Source organism: Petaurus breviceps, unplaced genomic scaffold (assembly GCF_028583685.1).
Source record: "Petaurus breviceps papuanus isolate PSGF00001 unplaced genomic scaffold, PetGlider_PUasm1.0 125, whole genome shotgun sequence".
Classification (NCBI taxonomy): Eukaryota; Metazoa; Chordata; class Mammalia; order Diprotodontia; family Petauridae; genus Petaurus; species Petaurus breviceps.
In genome coordinates this window covers 606,779-619,482 of record NW_027185653.1, presented here as the reverse complement: position 1 = coordinate 619,482, position 12,704 = coordinate 606,779, and positions in this window count along the sequence as shown.

Below are 12,704 nucleotides of genomic sequence, written 5' to 3'. Positions count from 1 at the left end.
AGAGAGATTTGTGAGTAAATATTGATCTTGTACTGGTTTGTGGGAAGACTAAAGGATACTGCGGCTCTCAGTGTTATTGTGGCTTCTGAATATCTTTGGCACTATGATGGAATTGGCTTACTGGTTTTGGGATTGGGTTTTCTAGTGTCTAAATAAATGTTTCAGTTCTTTCCTCTATATGGAGAGTTTGTTATATTTTGGGATTGAATGCCATGAGATATTTATAGTCACAGTCTTTATCATGATCGTGGGCGCTGTAAATATTGCACTGGTGCTACATTTGGTGTCATGAACAGAATCGTGAAATATCAGATGTCTAGTTGGAGCCAGAAGGGAATTAGAAGAAGAAATGGCTATCCCAGGATGGAAAGATTTGTCTTATGCCTCCCTAGCAAGGGAGTGGTCTAACAGTACTTGGAACAGAGGCTGCAGAGGGAGAACCTAGAGATTTAGGAACATGTTTGCAAAGAACACCAATAAAACCTGGGAGAGAGCTTGACGCAGTGAGTAGAAGAGGTTGGGTTTTACTATCAGGCTACCATATTGTGTGTAAAAGCAGAAACAAGCTATTGCAAGAGTTGGCTAAGTGCCAGAATTTGAGCCCTCTTTTAGAAGAGCAAGCTGAGTCTCGGGTGGTAGAAGAGAGAACTGGAGAGTCTCAGGTTGAAAGAGAGAGGGCTGCTCTAAATTTGACTCAGAAAAAGAAGAAAAAAAGCAACAGGAAGGAAGTTCATACAGCTTTGGTAGAGTCCGAGCCTAGTTGCCATGACAACAACTGCAAAGGGAGTGCATGTGTTGTGGAGAGTGATATAATATTACAGAGTGACAATATTACAAAGCTTTTACAAGGGCAGAAGCTTGCCCCATTCTGAGAAGAAGGCAGGAGAGTCAGGGAGACCAAGCAGTGTTCAAGGAGATAATTGAGGATTTCACTCATCAGGATATTACTGATATTTTGAGCAGATTCGCCCAAAGGATGGGAAAATCTTTAGTGTCTGGGATGGCAAGAATCACTTATAAAGGAGCAGGAGGGGTAGTGATAGATATAGTGGACTGCTTGAAATTTATAAGTATTTGCCAGAATCCTTTTGCCCAGCAAGCTTTTAGAGACTTTCATTTGGCAGAAGGTAACAATATGACCAATCTGTTAGCTTTAGCTGCTGATGGATGCAATAGAATCTATCCTGCTGATTCTATGTGGCTAGTAGAGCCAGACCTTTGTACTCGCCTTAGACTATATGAGAAAGTTGAAACAAGTAATGAAAACTGCTATCCTGGTTGGAGATGCAGATATGTTATCATGATATCCCCTTAGAAGTTCCTCATAGAAATATTATGCTTATAAGCAACTACTTCTGACTCTATTATTTGGTGAAATGGGACACCCTCTTTCAGAGGTGCTGGATAAGAATTCATAGCTAAGTGACTTGGGGGAATGGGAAAAAGACAAATTTCCTTGAGAGAGAAAAGTAAATGGCTAGAGGAATCAAAGTCAGAATAGATTGCTAAGAAAAGAATTGTTTTCTGCTCTATTGAGAGCAGGGATTGATTTTAGAAAAATTGATGGTATTTCAGATAATTAACTATATAAAATGTACTGAGATAAGGGGCCTAATGTCAGATGGAATAGAGAAGTAATGGCTGCCCCTACGGATGCTCCTGAACCATTGTATCCACGTTCATCACACTTTCAGGGAGAATAGGAAATTGGCCAAACCCCAGCTCAGATTAAAGAAATACACAGATAAGATTGCAGATCCCATATTAATTTGACTATATATTAGAAAAGATGGATCAAATACTGTAACTAGGTTATTGTATACTGGGGCAGAGGCCTCCCTTATTTATGGGAACCCCAACAGATTCAAACATGGAACTCTTATTACCATCGCAGGACCAGGAGGGGTTGAAATATCAGTCAGAGAAGTCAAACTAATTATTAAAATTGGACAATTGCCTAAGAAAGAATATACTGTGGTTATTGTACCCATTTCTGAATACATCATTGGAACAGATATATTGAGAGGTATGACTCTGAAATTACCAGAAGGAGGATACCAATCTGCAGTAAGGAAGATAGGAATTAATACAGTTTTAGTGAAAAATAAAAATGGACCCAATCACTTTACTGGAACCTTCTTAAGTAATTACTTTAAAGCAGTATCATGTGCCAGGTGAGCAAGATGAAATGGCCAATACTATAAAGGAACATGTTGAAGCAGGAGTGTTAGTCCCTACAACTACATGGTGGAATCATCCTGTTTGGCCAGTAAGAAAAATCAGATGGGATGTGGAGAATGGTGGTGGATTATAGACAATTGAATAAGGTGACTCCTCCCTTGTATGCTCCAGATACTGTCCTCTTAATAGAAAGAATTCCCAAAGATGATGGGACTTGGTATGCAGTGACTGATTTGGCCAATTTGGCTTCATTATCCCCATAGATTCTAAACAGTGGAACCAATTCGCTTTCACTTGGCAGAGAAGACAATATACTTTCACCTGCCTGCCACAAGGATATCTGCATAGCCCCACTATTTGTCATAGGATTGTGGCTGAACATTTGGATGAATTAAAGCTACCTGGTACAGCTTACCCACTACGTTGATATTATTATGATACAAGGAAAAAATGTAAAAGTAGTGGAGAAGAGTTTGACACTTTTGATTGAACACATGAAAAGCAAAGGGTGGGAAATAATCCAACAAAGATTCAAGGACCAGCTCAAAATGTAAAATTTTGGGGAATACAGTGGAATAAGGTGCTGTGAGACATTCAGCTGCAAGTCTGACAAAAGATTCTGATTTTCCTATCCGCACCAACAAGAAAGAAATTTAAAAGTTTATGGGATTATTTGGATATTGGTGACATCACATTCCACACTTGGGACAGATTTTGAAACACTTACATAAAGTTACCAGGAAGAAATATGAATTTGATTGAGGACTTGAGCAGAGTAAAGCTTTTAAGGAAGCCAAAGCTACTATACAATTGGCCCTTGATATGTGGCCTATGCAAAATGGCCCAGTGGAATTACAAGTGACTGTATGGAATGATTATGCAAACTGGAGTTTATAGCAGAAACAATAAAGCCAAAATGTACCTTTAGGATTTTGGTCCAGGAAACTTCCTTCATCTGGAGTGCAATGTACACCTTTCAAAAAGAAATTGTTAGCTGCATTTTGGGCTTTGGTAGAGACTAAACAACTGACTTTGAAGTAACATGAAGAAACAAGCCATGAAGTAACATTTAAGACCTGGAATCCCGATTCTGACCTGGGTAATGAGTACCCCAGCTTGTCACAGAATTGGACATGCACAAGAGGCCAACATAATTAAATGGAAGTGGTATATTCAAAATAGAGCTAAAACTGATGAAAGTAGAATTTCCACCCTACATGAATCTATAGCTAACATTGGTAGTGAGGGACTTGATACATCCCCTGAACCAAGGCAACAGTTGGTATAGTCCTTGATAAAATAAAATGGTGGATATGATGGATTGACTGAAGAAGAGAAGAATATGAATTCTTCAATGATGGGACAGCAAAATATTTAGACCAAAAAAGATATTGGAAAGTAATAGTCTATAACCAATGTAGTAGGCAGACTTTGGAAAGTACTGACTGGGATAGGTGGAAGTAGTCAATATGGTGAACTTATGGCAGTACATCAAGCCATCAAAACAGAACAAGGAGGACAGTGTCATATATTCACTGATTCATAGGCAGTAGCTAATGGGTTAGCTACATGGATGCCCATGTGGAAAATTCAAAATTGAGAAATTCATGGTAAACAAGTCTGGGGCAAAGAATTATGGGAAGATATATGGGACATGTCTTTGATTACTGGTTTGTCAGTTTTCCATGTAGATGCTCACATGGCCCTCACCATGCCAGAATGTGAATACAATGCACATGCTGAGAGACTAGCAAAGATTGCTACTGTATATATTGACTATCTGATGGGAAAATAGATGCAGGAGAGATAATTAAAAAATTATCTAATTACACGAAAGCCATAATTAAAAAAAAAGAGCCTAGACACCATCTTTCAAGAAATTATCAAGGAAAACTGTTCTTGCAGTCTAGAACCAGAGGGTAAAATAGAAATAAAAAAATCCACCAATCATTTCCTGAAAGAGGTCACAAAAGTAAAACTTCCAGGAATATTATAGCCAAATTCCAGATCTTCCACACCAAGGAGAAAATATTACAAGCAGTCAGAAAGAAACAATTCAAGTATGGTGGCATCACAGTCAGGATAACACAAATTTAACAGCTTCTACATTAAAAGATTGGAGAACTTGGAATATGATATTCTGTATGGTAAAGGAGTTAGGATTACAACCAAGAATCACCTACACAGAAAGTGGAGTATAATACCTCAGGGGGAAAAAACGGATATTCAATGAAATAAAAGACATTCAAGTATTCTTGATGAAAAGATTAGAGCTGAATAGAAAATTTGATTTTCAAATACAAGATTCAAGAGAGGTATAAAAAGGGGAGTCATAAGAGTTTACATTCCTACATGGGAAGATGATACTTATAACTAAGAACTTTCTAATTATTAGGGCAGATAGAAGGAGTATATATAGACAGAAGTCAGAGGTATGAGTTGAATATGAAGGGATGATATCTAAAAAGATAAAATTAATTAGTGAGAGAGGAATGCATTGGGAGAAAGGGCAAGGGAAAAGTCAAACGGAGCAAATTATATCACATAAAAAAGCAAGGAAAAGCTTTTACAATGGAAGGGAAGATGGGGAAGGTAAGAGGGAAGGAGTGAACCTTACTCTCCTGAAAATTGGCCCAAAGAGGGAATAACATACACACACAATTGGTATAGAAATCTAGCTCACCCTAAAGGAAAGTAGGAGGGAAAGGGAATAAGAGAAGAGGGGGGGTGATAGAAGGGAGGGATGATTGGGGGAGTCAGTAGTCAGAAGCAAAATACTTTTGAGGAGGATCTGGGGGAAAAGAGAGAGAGAATACAAAACTGAGGTATGGGTAGGGAATAGGATGGAGGGAAATGTAGTTAGCCATTATATTTGTGAAAAAATAGTTTGAAGCAAGTATAAAAGTCTCATTTCTCAATTTTATAGAGAACTGAATAAAATTTACAAAAGAACCATTCCCAATTGATGAATGATCAAAAGATATGAACAGTTTTCAGATGAAGTAACCAAAGCAATCTATAGCCATATGAAAAAATACTCTAACTCACTATTAATTGGAGAAATGCAAATTAAAACAATTCTGAGGTACTGCCTCATACCTATAGATTGGCTAATATGACAAAAAGTGAAAATGATGGTGCGTAGGATGTGGGAAAAAACAGGGTATTAATACACTGTTGGTGGAGTTGTGAATTGATTCAACCATTTTGCAGAGCAATTTAGGTCTATGCCCAAAGGGCTATAAAACCTTGCTACCTTTTGACCTAGCAATACCGCTACTAGGTCTTCATCACAAAAGAGATTAAAAAAAGGAAAAGGACCTATATGTACAAAACTATTTATAACAGCATTTTACTTGTGGTGAAAAATTAGAAACAGAGATACACATCAGTTTGGGGAATGGCTGAACAAATTGTACTATGTGATTGGGATGGAATAATATTGTGCTATGGGAAATGATAATCAGGATGCTCTTGACAAAGACTGGAGGGGGCGGCTATGTGGCGCAGTGAGTAAGAGCACCGGCCCCTGAGTCAGGAGGACCCGAGTTCGGTTGCGGCCTTAGACACTTAACACCCACACACAAAAATACTAGCCGTGTAACCTTGGGCAAGTTACTTAACCCCAACTGCCCTCCAAAAAAAAAAAAAAGCAAAAGACTGGAGAGGCTTGCATGAACTGATGCAAAGTGAAATACATTGTGTACAGTTCAACAGCAGTATTGTAAAATGATCCTCTGTGAATGACTTAGCTCTTCTCAGCAATACGATTATCCAAGACAACTCTGAAGGACTTATAATGACAGAACTGATGGTGTCTGAATACAGAGTGGAGCGTACTTTTTTTTTTACTTTTAAAATTTTCTTGAGTTCTTTTTTTTTGGGTTTATGTCTTCTTTCCCTACATGACTATCATGGAAATGTTTTGCATGACTACACATGTATAACTTAAATTGAATTGCTTGCCTTCCTAATAAATGGGGGTTTGGAGGGAGGAAGGGAGAGAATTTGGAGCTCAAATTTTGGAACTCAAAAAAAATTTAAAAATTAATGTTAAAAATTGTTTTTTACCTATAACTGGGGGATACTACAGTGCCAAACAATTTTTTCAAATGGTGAATATGAAGAAGCAAGGAATCATTTACATGAATTAATGAGGAGTAAAATAAGCAGAGGCCAAAAAATGATATACACAATGAATACAACAATGTAAATTCAAAAGACAGCAACCACAAAACAATCAAAAGTGAAGGTTGAAAAATTTAAAAGAAGCATCTTTCCAAAGAAGAGATATGATAAGACACCACAACCTACTTTGTGGCAGATGTGCTAGGTCCACAGGTGTGGGTACACTGCACATATTTTCAGACTTCTTTAACATGATGATATGTTTTACTTATTTTTTTTCTCTTCTCTTTAAAAATGTTATTACATGGCATAGCCCTCTGGAAAGGGGAAGGGGAGGGACAGTGGAGGAAATTTTGATGAAATAAAAGAACAAAAGTAGTCAATAAAATTTATTTTAATTTAAAAAATAAAAGAAAAAATTAAATTAACTATCAGTCTTTAAACTAATATGAAATTCTAGGATTGGTTTTTTTTTTTTTACTACTTGCTGTATAGTCACAATAGATTGAGTTAACAAGTACCCTGTCCGTTGCTTAATATGCTTCTTAAGGTTTCATTTCCAGTCTTTATGTCCTATCCAACTCCCCCACATTGCCTTAGCAAATGAATAAGAAAATACATTTTACCTTTTTCCTATTATGAATGCTATATATGGAAATATTGGACATGGTATTCAATGTTAATGGATGAATCCAGCATATTAGCAGTCATATTACCTCTGTCAGAGATTTCTCTTAGCTGTGAGGTTGTTGACAACAGTAATAAATGCAAAAATTTGTGTAGGAAGAGAATCAGTTTGCCTCACACCTAAAACTCTTCCACTATGGATCCACAGCCCTCATAGATGCAATTTGTACTGGAATCAGTTCTGTCTAATATTGGACTTTGAAAAGAGTTCTCTAGTCATCTTTTTTTCTGTGCCCCACCCCAACCAATTAACTACTATTTATTATGTACCTGCTAAGTTTGCCACTAGGGATACAAATACAAGAAACAGAATTCTACTTTCTTGAAGCTTGCATTTTAATGGGGGAGACAAGAAAGATAGATGTGTGTGTATATAGAGATAGATAGATATACACACATATGCATATTCATTTATTTATATACACACATATACACATACATATATACATACTTATAGGTGTGTTTTATATATATTATAGAGGTATATGTATTATATATTATTGATGTATATTATGTGTACATATGTGCACATATAGAATATGTCTAAAATATTATATATACATATATGTGTATATGTACACACAACTATCTTGTATTTTCCCCTTCATATTTTCTTTATGTTTATTCTGTACACTGTGTTTGCTTATGTACATATATGCATATATGTTATATATGTGTATAGTTTGAGAGCTCAACAATGTTTTTAATATAATAGGACTTTAGTATTTTGATTAACAAAAGAAAAATAGATGCAAAGGTTCTAAAAATGCTAAATCACACATACAAATATTTGATGGAGGAAAAAAAGCACCCTCAAAATTTCAGTAATTCCACATTTACTAAATTTCTACTATGTAAAGGACCCCATGTTAGATGCTAAGGTTACAAAAAGGAAATGTGACAAAGCTTGCCCTCATGGCCTTCTGAGTCTAGTAGGAAAAAATCTGCAATCTGGTAGAATTTAAATATCTCTCATATGTTTTGATCTTTAGAAAATCAGTATCATAGCTGTCCATTTCATGTTTCTTTTGCCCTAGCTATAAGCATTTTAAGAAGACAGCCTCAGTGTATAAAGCAATTCAAATATGACCTCAGACACTAGCTGTGTGACTCTGGGCAAGTCACTTACCTTCTGTTTCACTCAGTTTCCTCAATAACACCTTCAAAAGCCTGTTATGAGGATGAATTGAAATAATATTTTGTAAACCTCTTGTCATATTACCTGTCATATACAAGGTGCTATATAAATGCTTATTCTCTTTCCCAGAAGGCATTTCTTTTATATTATTTCATTGATAGCACTTCTCCTCCAACACACACACACAAACACACATCCACATCCACACTCACCATGACAGTGCTCTACATAAAGCAGGATGCTCAATAAAGATTCTCATCTGATCAGGAAATTTGGAAACTCATTTTGAGTGAGGAAATCATACAATAAAGACCATTTTAGGGGTTGTTTTTCCAGCTGCTTTTGCTTTGATCTAAGGATTATCTGTTTAATCTGTCTAGGACACATCCTCTTTGTCATGTAATGGAGCTTTTGGGGGTGGGTCAAGTGGGCTTCAAGTAGTTTCTCTTTTATTTTTCAAACCCAGTTTAAGAATTTGAAATCAATTCCCCTACATAATAAGCCTCTAATTAAGTTGCCCTTTCCTCTAGCACTCAAAAAATGTAGTTATGTCTCTACAAAATAGAAAGCATTCAGGAGTGAGAACTGCTTCCCCCATTCTGTACTGTGTACTCCATTTGCTGTTGCAGTTTTTCTCTGTGAGATCACTAATGATGAGCCTTGGGCTGGCACACTGCAGCTATGAGCACCAGAAGTCATTCAGTCCATAATCATGTGTTCACACAATCTCTGCCACCTTGTTTAATAGCTTCAGTGATGAGGCTTTTCTGTTATCTTTAAAAAAAGTTCAATTTCTGGGATTCTGAGTATGTATGTGCCCCATCAATAAAGAGTGTATGTATGTAGGCTTGTGGTTGACAAAGAACAAATGTGAAAGTGACTATGCAGTGTTACCTCTGTTTTTAACTTGCATTTATATACAGATACTCAATGGAAGAAAAGGGCCTTCCACATTTAACTCACTTTGATCTCTTAAAAGGTGAGGATCACATCAGAAGTATTAAGCTGGTTATATTAAATAGGAAATTTCCCAAGCCTCATTTTCTTGATTGCTAGTTTCCAGGTTTATGTGTCTCACTTTGTAATAGACATCTATAGTTTTACTTCTTATGCATCTTAATAAAATTCAGTTCACTAAAATATCCTCTTTTGATTTAAGTAACTCAGTGTTTTAAAGAAATGTCATACTCTTTTTTTTTTTGGAGGGGGGAAGGCAAGACAATTGGGATTAAGTGACTTGTCCAAGGTCACACAGCTAGTTCAGTGTCAAGTGTCCGAGGCTCATTTGAACTCAGGTCCTCCTGACTTCAGGACTCTATTCACTAAGCCACCTACCTGCCCCTCCCTCCTTTCCTCGATTTTTTCTTTTTTTCATATTCTTTTTTAAGATCATAAGATATAAAGCTGTAAGGAACTTTGTACATACTTTTGTACCTTTTATTAATTTTTAATTTTAACTTCCTTAAGATTTTGAGTTCTAAATTTTCTCCCCCTTCCTCTCCTCCCCTCTCTCCAAGATGGCATGCAGTCTGATATAGGCTCTCTATATACTTAGTCATGTTGTAAAGAAGAATTAAAATAAATTAATTAAAATAAAAGATAAATGAGAGAAACCACAAGAAAGAAGAAATAAAACAAAACGAAAAGAGAGCAAATAGTGTGCTTCGATCTGCATTAAGACCCTGTAGTTCTCTTTCTGGATGTGGATAGCATTTTCCATCATGAATCTTTTAGAGTTGTCCTAGATCCTTGCATTGCTGAGTCATCACACAATATGGCTGTTACTGTGTACAATGTTCTCTGCTCACTTCATTCAGCATCAGTTCATGTAAACCTTTCCAGGTTTTTCTGAAGTCTGCCTGCTAATATTTCTCATGGAACAATAGTATTCCATTACATTCATATACCACAACTCATTCAGACGTTCCTCAATTGATGGGCATCCCCTCAGTTTCCAATTCTTGGCCAACACAAAAAGAGCTGCTATAAATATTTTTGTACATGTGTGTCCTTTCCCCTTTTTTTCATGATCTCTTTGTGATACAGACCTAGAAGTGGTATTGCTAGGTTAACAGGTATGCATATTTTTATAGCTCTTTGGGCATAGTTCCAAATTGTTCCCCAAAATGGTTGGATCAGTTCATACCTTCACCAACAATGCATTAGTGTTTTAGTGTTCCCACAGCTCCTTCAGCATTTATTATTTTTCCATTTTGTCATGTTATCCAATCTGATGAGTGTGATGTGGTACCTCAGAATTGTTTTGATTTGCAGTTCTCTAATCAATAGTGATTTAAAGCATATTTTATATGACTATAGATAGCTTTATTTCTTCATCTGAAAACTGCCTGTTTGTATCTGTAAGAGGGGATATAATGTCCCACAAAAGTTATTGGGAGATGAGCGATAGCTGTGGGGAAGCTCACTTGTCTTATTTTACTAATGACCATTCTGGTTCCAAGTGGACTAGAAAGATTAAACTGGAAAAACTGGTTTAAGCCTGAGGGGTCATGCCCCAGTCACAAGTATCCTCACTACCATGCCTATGTAATTTGCATATCATCTGCATATATAGAGGGAATGTAGAATATACAGAGGGAAATAAAGTGAGGAGTTTGAGGAATTTGACTAACTTATTTGACTATATATATAAAGAGAGAGAGGGGGGGAATATAGAATATATATACATACACACATATACATAGAGGAAAATAAAGTAAGGAATTTGAGAAATTTGACTAACCTTATGTCTACCAGGAAGGATAGAACTATAGACCCTCAATCTTGCTTCTGTATCAGGATGGGTGTCTCTAGTGAGCACTGCACTTCCTTCCTTGCTGGAAGAGTAGGCCTTCCTCTGCACACTCTATTTCTGAGTTCTTTCATAGAGAAGGGGTTTGCTGTTTTAAGGGGTACATAATGTGGATTCTCCTAAGGGCTCCAAAGGGAAGCAGTGGGCAGTAGAAGCTTGTCCCAGGCTAATTCCTTGATTCTACTGGGAAGTCCTGTGATCCCCATAGCCACCTTGGGGACATGGAACCTACCTACCTGACTCTGCCGGGGAAGTCCCATGATCCTCCAAAGTGTGTTTCTCACATATCCTTTTACCATCTATCAATTGGGGAATGACTTATATTCTTATAAATTTGTCTCAATTCTCTATATATTTGAGAAATGAGGTTTTTGTCAGAGTGTAAAAATTATTTCCCAGCTTTCTGCTTCCTATCTAATCTTAATTGCATTGCCTTTGTTTATATAAAAAGTTTTCAATTTAAAGTAATCAAAATCATCCATTTTGCTTTGCATAATGTTCTCTCTCTCTTGTTTGGTCATAAATTCTTCAGTTTAAGATCTGGTACAGCTAGACCACCTTCCCTTGAATTTCTTTTCATTAATTTCCTTCATATTCTGGACCTTTTGTTTTTCCAGATAAATTTTGTTATTATTTTTTCTAGCTCAATAAAATAATTTTTTGCTGGTTTGATTGGTATGGCACTGAATAAGTAAATTAATTTAGGTAGAATTGTCATTTTTATTATATTAGCTTGTGCTACCCGTGAGTAACTGATATTTTTCGAGATATTTAGATTTGTCTTTATTTGTGTGAAAAGTGTTTTGTAATTGTGTTTATATAGTTCCTGGGTTTATCTTTGCAGGTAGATTCCCAAATATTTTATAATGGCAACAGTAACTTTTAATCGGATTTCTCTTTCTATCTCTTGCTGTTGGGCTTTGTTAGTAATATATAGAAGTGCAGATGATTTATGTGGCTTTATTTATATTCTGCAACTTTGCTAACATTGTTTATTATTTCTTTTTTTAACGTTTTTTTTTTTTTGGAGGGCAGTTGGGATTAAGCGACTTGCCCAAGGTCACATGGCTAGTAAGTGTGTCAAGTGTCTGAGGCCGGATTTGAACTCAGGTTCTCCTGACTTCAGGGCGGGTGCTCTATTCACTGTGCCACCTAACCACCCCTATTGTTTATTATTTCAAGTAGTTTTTTACTTGATTTTCTAACTATACCTTCATATCATCTGCAAAGAGTGATAGATTTGTTTCATCTTTGCCTATTCTAATTCCTGTACTTTCTTTTTTTTTTCCTCTCATTGCTAAAGATAACATTTCTAGTACAATATTGAATATCAGTGGTGATAATGAACATACTTGTTTCACTCCTGGTCTTATTGGAAATGCTTCTAGCTTATCCCCATTACATATGATGCTTGCTGACGGTTTTAGATACATGCTACTTATCATTTGAAGGAAGACTCCATTGATTCCTGTGTTCTCTAGTGTTTTTAATAGGAATGGATGCTGTATTTTGCAATATTTTTATGTATCTATTGAGATAATCATATGATTTCTGTTAGTTTTGTTGTTGATATGGTCAATTATGTCGATAGCTTTCCTAATATTGGACCAGCCCTGCATTTCTGGTATAAACTTTACTGGGGCATAGTATATTATCCACAAGATAAGTTATTATAATCTCTTTGCTACTATTTTATTTCAAAAATTTGTGTCTCTATTCATTGGGGATATTGGTTCATAATTTTCTTTCTGTTTTGGC